The following is a 9,595-nucleotide window of genomic DNA, read 5'->3' as shown; positions in this document are numbered from 1 at the left end:
GAGCAATAATAATACTCTCGGCCGAACCCTTTGAGCAGAAAGAAAAAAAAATTCCCCAAGCCTTTGTGTTGATCCAAAATTCTTGTTCTTCACATATTGTAAAGTACTCAAGACGCTCTCCGACGGGGTACAATTAGTTTGGCGAAAGGTGCGCTTTTGCGGCAAGTCGGAAATTTAAGAAAAGGTAAGAATTTTGCTATTCTTTTGTTATGGAATTTGTAGGAACGTGATAGGGATTGAGAATAGACGAGAATCCCGTAGTTTTGATGTGTGTAGAAAACCGTGTGAGTGTGTGTGGGTTGTGTTGTGGCCGTGTGCACTTGGAAGGAGAAAGAAATGCGAATTGATCTTGTTAGTTTGTTTATTGCGTCGTTGTGACATTTATGACGTAAATGATCGTTTAATAAATTGAATTGGTGTTGGAAAATGATTTCGGAACATTATCGGAAAGTATATACCTTTGGTATATTTGTGTATATCATTGTATATCTATTATACTAAAAGACTTTAAATGTGACTTATGATTGATGTTAATGAATTCGGAATGAAACAATGCAAGTTAGAATGTTTGTCGTAAATTTTGATGTTTTGGATAGAATATGGAAAGTAATGAACTTCGGGAAATTTTGTATATGGTTTGGAACATATTTGGGATGTGATTGAATAATCTTGAATGAGTGAATGAATACAATAATGTGGACATAAGTTTGGAATTGTGAAGTTTGAATGAAAGTTGCCAACTTGTGTAGTAAGGTAGAACTTTGAAGCTAGAATGATTTGATTGGGGTTTATGTTGTTTGATGATGTTTGGGCTGTTGTTGTTGGTGTATTTTGAGCCGAGCTAAGTCTCGGGGGTGTTAGATTTATAGGGGAAATGCTGCCGAAATTTCGGTAGACAAAAATCAAGTTAATGGGGATTTTAAGCCTAAGAATCTCTAATTGGTAACTTTGACCATTTGCAGATTCCGAACGAAACGGGATTTGATTTTAGGGAGATCATAAGACGTCTATAAGGTATGTAAAGCTTCCCACTTCTTCGTTTGGCATGTCTTAATATGTTAGGTGAATATTGGGACCTTCGGAGCAATTTTGCTCCTCGAAACCCGATCTATAAAACGGCTACTATTCATTCAATTCAATTGAAGCCTAAAGGCTCTATTTTGGCTAGAATGCAACCAAATGTTCGAAACCTATCGAAATGTGATCGGGTCACTTTGAAATCATTATGTATGATCTTTTGGCCTTTAAAAGTTCATAAATTATGTTCGCCACCTCAATTTGACTCGAGGTGGGCCCGCTAACCCCGAGACGCCCTGTTTATCCTATCGGGCTCTCTTTTTGGATGAACTTCGATATGAGATTTTCGACTTTGAGACTTCCCTCTATGAATTATGTTTTGACTATTATGATATGTTAAGTTTTGTTTTGAGCCATACGTACCACTTTGGAAACATTTTGTGAAATAAACGTTCGTATCAGCTAAGTATTCGATTATTTTGGGTTACGAAATGACTTATGAAATCATTATGTTGTGAAAGGCTATTTTGAAATATGATTTGCATTTGTTTGCTCACGACTCCGTTCGTGCCTTACTATGACTTCGTTCACCGGTTCCCGGGCCGGTTATGATTCGTGCGCCCTATGATAATTCGGCCGTATGCTGTGTTACGGTTCCCGAGGCCTCGCCATAGGGCCGGGTTCCATTTGGAGTTATGCTGTGATATGGCTAGTGATGCGATACGCTCACTTATGTTTGTGTTCGGGGATGTACGGAGATTCGAAACCTTCTGGTGTTATGTTGTGTGTGGCGCCAGCGTCGGAGTGGCGACCACGTTCTTGAGCGTTTGCATGATTTCGTTTGCATTATGTATATGTATATGATTTTGATACGGATTTTGACATACTGATTTGTACTCCATTTGATATCCGGGTTACTTTCAGTTTTGGCCCATATTTCTGTACTCCGTGCTTTACATACTCAGTACATATTTCGTACTGACCCCCTTTCTTCGGGGGCTGCGTTTCATGTCCGCAGGTACAGATATTGGTGATCCTCCACTGTAGGCTTCACTCTCTGCTATTTCGGAGTACTCCTTCTTGACTCGGAGTCCACTTTTGGTACAGACTTGTTTTGCTATGTATATATTCTGTACATTTGACTATTTGGGTACGGCGGGGTCCTGTCTCGCCATATGTCTTTGTTTTGTATTCGTAGAGGCCTGTAGTCATATATGTGGGGCGAGGGTCCTATATATGTTTGTTCGATTTTGTTTTTTTTGGTCTTAAAGCGGTCCGTTTGTTATGATGGCCCTAAATGGCCCTTATGCTTATATTTGCACTTGTGACCGCCGATGTCTATTCCGCCGCTCCTTTCGAATTCGATATGATATTTGATATGTGCGACCGCTTAAGACATATTTTGATATAAATTATGTTTGATATGACTTTTATGAAATTTTGAAATAAGTTTGGATTCGGTAAATGAATGTGCGATTTGGTCTGGGTACCCAGGTAGGGTGTCAGTCGCGGCCCACGGGGCTGGGTCGTGACACTTCTCCACCTAACTCAAAGAACATTTTAGCCATCTTTTGAAAATGGATATCGATGGCATCTCTGTCAAATGCTACACATTTCATTTCAAAGAACTGTCTGCTTAGTTTTTCTTGCCTTTGGCCGGTATCTCCAGAAAATACCTCTTGGAGTATTTTGATGTTGTAAGCAAAGTCTTGGGATGTGATAAACATATTCTTGTCTTTAGTCCCAAGTGAATTCCACTAGTCTCGGAGAATGCCGGAGAACCTTGAAGTGAATTCTGACAAGATCATATACTTTTCCCGTTCGATAAGATTCTTTGCCACTAGGGGAAATTCAGTGGTGTGACTGGAGCTGGAGGGGTTCATCATGAATATTTCTGGCTTTGGGATACTTCGGTTTGAAGGTTTGTGATGTAAATTTTGGTTAGGGAGAGATGGCCAACTTTGGGGTTTGTACGAAACAAGGAATTCATATTTTCCTGGACGGCTCAGTGAACCGATAGATGAGTCTCCTTCTTCATACCTTGTTCGGAACTTTCTTTCAGAGTTTCCCCCTTTTTTCTTTGATTTGGCTCTTCTTGTATGCTGTTCATCCCATTCAATTTCATCGTCAAGACATTCTTGACAGTCACATTGGATATCCCATGGGCAGTGTCCCGTGAAATGACATTTGAACCACCATACTTCATGACCTTCATTATCGAACTGCTTTATCCAGTCATGTTCTCTCATGACACTTGGGAGATGGTAAGCGAATGTTTCAGGGTCATCTTGGTGTGCTTGGTTATGAGTGGGTTGGTACATATGGAAAGAGAAGGTTGTTTTGTTGGGTTTTTTAAGGTGAGAGTGGTCAAAGCTTATGGCGACTGTTTTATCGAGTTTTTTTGGAAAAAGTGGGTTAAGAAGATTGGAGAGGTTCAACAGGTTCTCTTAGCTTTTCATAATTCGTGACCCATGTATCTGGAAGGACTTTGATAAGTTCTTCTCTAGAAAGCTGTTTTGGGATTTGGGTGCACATGGTAGTTCCGTTGGTGGCATCCACTTATAAGAGCAAAGCATTTTCTCCACCTGGAAGAGAGATATCCATAGCATGATTCTAAACTCACCAAGCTATTTGGTAGTGTAAAGTAGCCTGAATAGCATTTTTAGCTTGTGGAGCACCTTAAATTTGGACTCGGAGCTTTAAAGCCTCCGTTAGATATGGATCATACAGGGATATGTTAAAATTTGGAAATATAGTGACAAAACCTGTCCCAGCATTTAGAGTAACTTCTGTGGTACCCAACTTCGCATGTTGGTACTCGTTATATCTGGTATCAAGAAGGGCAAGGCGAGCTACAACTGGTTGGCCCTTTCGTCCATGATATGTTAATGCAATTCTAATAGCACCAACATGGGCATGGGTGAAACCATGATGTTTCCACTGTCTAGGAAAATCATCTAGAATCTGCAGAGTGATGAATTGTTCCTCCTGAGTTGCTAGAATAGGGTGCTGGTCAAGTTTTGAGGCACCAACATATTCTTTAGCTTCTTTGGGCTTTGGTTGGACCAGGGAACGGATTTGTGACCACAGGGAACATGTCTTTTTAGCAAAAGCAGAGTATGGGTTTATGAGGGGTAGGTCGGTGGGAGACACTTTGTTTCCATCAGGTAAAATATCAACTTCATAAAGGTAGTCATATTTGCAAGAGAGGGTTTTATACAGAGTAGGAGACATATTTATTTTTGCTAAGGACTTACAAGGGTTGGACGCAGATGGTAACGACTCAGACATATTTTTACTAAACTGCTCCCCTCTCCGAAAGAGATGGACTGGCTCTGATACCACGGGTATGTAGAGGGCGGGCAAACACCAAGGAAGACATCCAAACTACAAGCACAATAGTTTTCTTACATAGTAGGACTGGGCTTCAACATCCCGAAGGACGGCTTGCCACAAACCTGTCTTCAACAACCCGAAGGATGGCTTGTCAAGTTAGTCGGACAGTTCGGAGCGGTGCTTGATGGAGTCGACGGCGGAGTTGCGTATCCTTCCTCTATCCACCATTATGGTCCATGTTTTTGCTTGAATTTTTCTTTGTTTTCCAAACTTCTTTTTCGCGACCTTGTGTAGTAGCATTTTTTGTTGGATGGCCCTGTCATCTCTGGATCTATTTTTGCTGAGTCTTGAGATGGAAAATCCAACCTTATCTTTGTGATAGCCTGAGTGACTTCATCTTTGATTATTTCATACGGGACTCGGTACTCCTTTGCTGCTGCTCGAACTCTTTCCCAATGGGGATGGTTATTAGTGTAATTCCATCGAGCCCATTCTTTCGGCCATATCTCCTTTGCGATGCACTTATTTTGCTGGAAAATAATTTTGTGTGCTTCGCTGTATTCATTTTCTAAGGACAAGACAGACACGAGGAATTCCCCCCATAGTGAAATATCTGGTTGAGTATAGACCTTCCCATCAATAATTTTTATCGGTCGATGTAACATGGACACTTTTGCTACATAGGAGTTTTTGAAACATTGAACCCAATATCTTCGTGGTTTGAACCATTGCAGAAACTTTTTGAGAGCAGGTTCAATCTTGTCAAAACATCGAAACATGTCGCACTTGAATTCCATGAAAATATAATACTGGTGACACAAGTACCAGAAACACCATAATAGCTCCTGTGGAAAATCATTGTGCATGGCTATGAATACGTGACAGAATGGGTATTCTGGATTGACTCCGAATGGCTTAAGGGTGGATCCTCCATATTTTCTGAAAACTAGGAGCTCATAGAAAGTCCTTCTTTCTGTGAGGATGGATGGATGGATCAAACGGGTCCACAAACTTGCTGAAGAATTCTGGCGGATGATCTGCTATTCTGGATGGACAAGCTCCTGATGAGCTTGTAAGCATGAAAATGTTGCTAGTTAGCCTCTTCTGCAGCTTGGCTTGAAATCTCTTTGAAAACTCATCTGGCCTGGATAGGAAATTCGCTAGAATATTATCTTTCCCTTTGAGGTGCTTTACTGGGAATTTGTAAGGGGAGAACCATTGTGCCCATCTGAGAATCTGCGGATTTGAGATAATCTTTGGATTTATGTGGATCATCTTCGGGAAAGCTTTCATATCCATCTCGATAAGAAACTCTGTGTGAATTAAAAAGAAATTAAAATTTTTAATCCCATTTTTTACAGCAAGAATTTCTTTGAATGTGGAATGGTAATGTTGTTCAGCATCTTTGAACTTTCCACTGGCATATCCGCATATTTTCCGTTGGCCATCTTCAACTTCAAAAAGTACCGCACTCCAATATTCGTTGTTGGCATCTGTCTGCAATATCTTTTTCCCGTCTGATGGAATATGGAGGGCTTTAACCTCTTTTGAGATTTCTTTTATCTTCTGAACTGCTTCATCCTGTTCCTTTCCCCAACCTTGGGCATTCTTTTTGAGCATTTTTGTAAGTTGAGCAATGTATGTAGAGACATTAGGGATAAAATCTCGAACATAATTAATCACACCTATAAACTGTTAGAGCTGCTTCGTTGTAAAATTGGTGTCTGGGAATTTGAGCAGTTCTTGACAAATATGTGGCCCTGGGCTGTATGCTCCATGAAAAAAATGCATCCCCAGAAAATCAATTTCCTTCCTAGCAAGAATCATCTTTTTCTGTGAGAGCATGATTCCATTTTTCTCCACTAGGTCATGGAATTGTTGCAGCAACGTGAGGTGTTCTTCCATAGTGTCACTAAAGAGTAAGATGTCATCAATGTAGACTAGTGATGTATGGAGGATGGGTTGAAATAATTTTATCATGGCCTTTTGGAACAATGAGGGTGCCGTTTTCAACCCAAAGAGCATGACCTTCCATTGAAAGTGGTGATCGGGTATACAAAACCCTGTTTTTGGTCTATCTTCTGGGTGTATTCCCAATTGCCAAAACCCCGATTTAAGGTCAAACTTGGAAAAGTATTTAGCTTTGGCTAAGTGTGAAAAAAGGGTGAGTTTATTTGGGATAGAGAATTTATTATCTTGGAGGAAATAGTTAAGAGGTTGATAGTTTATGACTAATCTGAGTTTACCTCTTGTTTGTTCTGCCCGTTTATTGACATAGAACGTGTCGCGACCCGGCTAGGGGGCCGGGACGAGCACCCGATGCTACCCCACCCGAGCACCCCCTTATTGTACATAACATAACATCTAGGTGAACCATAATTCAATTCGTGCTTTTGTTATCGTTAATCATATTGATCCCATTAGACGACCATCATCATTTAACATATCATAGGCATCTGTGCCACATCATAAGTACAAGGCCGACGTGGCAAACAAAAGATATAGAAAACATGGGCCGACATGGCCGAACATCTCTACCCACATACACATGACTACGAGCCTCTAAGAGTATGACATATCGTATGAGCAGGACAGGACCCCGCTATGCCCATAATTATATACACAAAAGAATAAGTACCCAAAAGCTACGGCTCTGAAAGAAATGGAGCTCTACTATGCAATCTCTGAATAAGCAGCTATGGATCAAGTCTGTCTCCCTGTGCACCTGCGGGCATGACGCAGCATCCACAAACAAAAGGACGTCAGTACGAAGAATGTACTGAGTATGTAAAGCATGATCAACATCAATATAGAAGCATAATAGATATCATATGAAATAGCATAAGAGGGGAGACAGTAATATCTTCATCATCATGTCGCTTACTTGCATACATCGTCGTTCATATCCCATGATAATAGCCATACCACCTTGTGTTCATATTCGTATACATGCCCTTACTAAGTCTTATCACACTCATATTCATATTATATACATGGTCATATCATATACATAGTATTTACATAGCATACCCAACCTCGTAGGATCGGTGTGTCATACATACTTGGCCAACCAAGGCTCAAGATCATACATACCTGGCCCTACCAAGGCGTCAGGGTTATCCGTACCATCTGCAGAGGTGTGCGCGCGTTTCCTAATCGTATACATACTTTACACATAGTCATATACATATAGTCTTACCCGGCATCATAAGCTCGGGGTCTTATCATAGCCCTTCATAGGCATACATATACATATATCATAGCTCGTAAGCATCTCTAATCTCATTTTACTCTCATCATCATTACTATCCTCATCATTATCGTTACATCTACATTATGGACTTACTCGTCATACGAGGAACATAGTATAATCATAGTACATATCAAGGGTCGTGAGCTTATGAGCTCGGAATGTCAACCATGTGAAGACAACATACTCATATAGAGGAATTAGGAATTTGGCCAAGAACCATGCCTTATGAAAGAAGGGTTAGCCTTACATACCTTTCCGTCGAACTATTCCACACTTGCACGTTCCCTTCCAATGCTAGCGTTTATACCTTCATTAATATCATAACAATGGTCATTAGTCATTCACATTATCCACATTGTCTAGATTTCCTCAATTTGCTCTAATTCACCCACATTCATGGTCATAACACCCAACTTCGTCCATTCGTCTAAAGTGTCTAGTTCATGATCTTAATACCATTTATAACACATTCATATCACAACACAACAACATTCATAACTCAATTTAAACTATTTCTCAAAATGTCACTATTCATCATTCATGACCTAGTTGACCATATTTTCTACAATCCATGTACTTTAATTCTCCAATACCTTAAACATCATGTAAAAATCATGAATCTTACCTTAGAAGTTGTAGGAACAAGCTTTGGTTGATAATACTCCTCTTTGAGCAAAACCCTAATTTTTCTCCATTTGTATTTCTTGACTTGAATGGTATTTAATGGCTTGCTTACACTTGATTCACTTGTCTTAATGTTATTGATGGCTTATAATCCTTGAAAACTCATATAATAAATGTAGAGAGAAGTTTTAGAGAGAAGTGGTGTAATGTTGTAATGAAATAAGACAAGTCTTGATCCTCATATTTAATGACTTGTGAAATCTGTGCTGGGTGAACAGTGGTCGTCCATGGAGGTTTACGGACCGTATTCCACTATACGGCTCGTCCTCCATGGGCGTATTTAGCCATTTCCAGAACCAGAAGCTGGGCTGCCTTCATGGTGGTTTACGACCATGGTTTACGGGCCGTAAATCACTTTACGGTCCGTCCACCAGGTCGTATTTAACCATTTCCTCGGCTGGCAGAGAGTCGAAGCCTTGCATGGCAGTTTACGACTGCCAGTTTACGGACCGTATTGCACTTTACGGTCCGTATTTTGCAATATACGACCACTGGGCAGTTGCAATTCTGCAACTTCCCATATTTCTTAGACTTCTCATTTCAATCACCCCCGTCCATACACATGCATTGCTCACCTTGTATCTCATCTTAACTTAGCCAACTTCCTCGTCTCACATCGGATACTTTCGAAATCTCGCCTAAGGTCATCAAACGTCGTTTCTTGCTCATGGACATCATGCACTCATATTCATCACTAGTTCGTTCTCTTGCGTACCAACGGAAAATTTTCCGAGGTGTAACAGAACACCTCGCATGCCCATTGTGAATTAGAGGGCTCGATAAGTCCAAACTCCAAGAGCTCTTCGCATTCTTTTTTCGCAAGCTGAAGATGATCTGGATTCATGCCGGAGTGACTTGCCTTCGTTGGATTAATGCTTTCATTATTCTTGAAGGGGAGTTTAATGAAAAACTCCTCATTTAGCCATAGAGGCTTTTTGCATTTTCCCATAAACTCCTTGCGAGAATCCGCACATGAATGCTCCACCAACTGCTTTTCTATCTCCTTGATCTTTTCAGCATCAGTTATTTGGAATAATCGTAAAACATCTGTATATGGCTTGAATTGTTTCTTGAACGTTATTCCATGGGCTTTGATCTGGAGCTGATCTTTAAGTTGGCTGAAGATACATCTGATCCAATCAGCTTTGTTCGAAACTTCAACCCTGGGAAGAATTCAATTGTGATTGGATGCTTTGTGATGACTGTGGTGGTTAGGACTCCAGTCCCAATAGTGTTGAAATCTTTGAAATGTGGAATCCATTGATCCTCAGGAAGGACGGCTGGGTTCATCAATGAACATGCCGC

This window comes from Lycium barbarum, chromosome 6 (assembly GCF_019175385.1).
Source record: "Lycium barbarum isolate Lr01 chromosome 6, ASM1917538v2, whole genome shotgun sequence".
Lineage (NCBI taxonomy): Eukaryota > Viridiplantae > Streptophyta > Magnoliopsida > Solanales > Solanaceae > Lycium > Lycium barbarum.
This window is presented reverse-complemented; position numbering follows the sequence as displayed.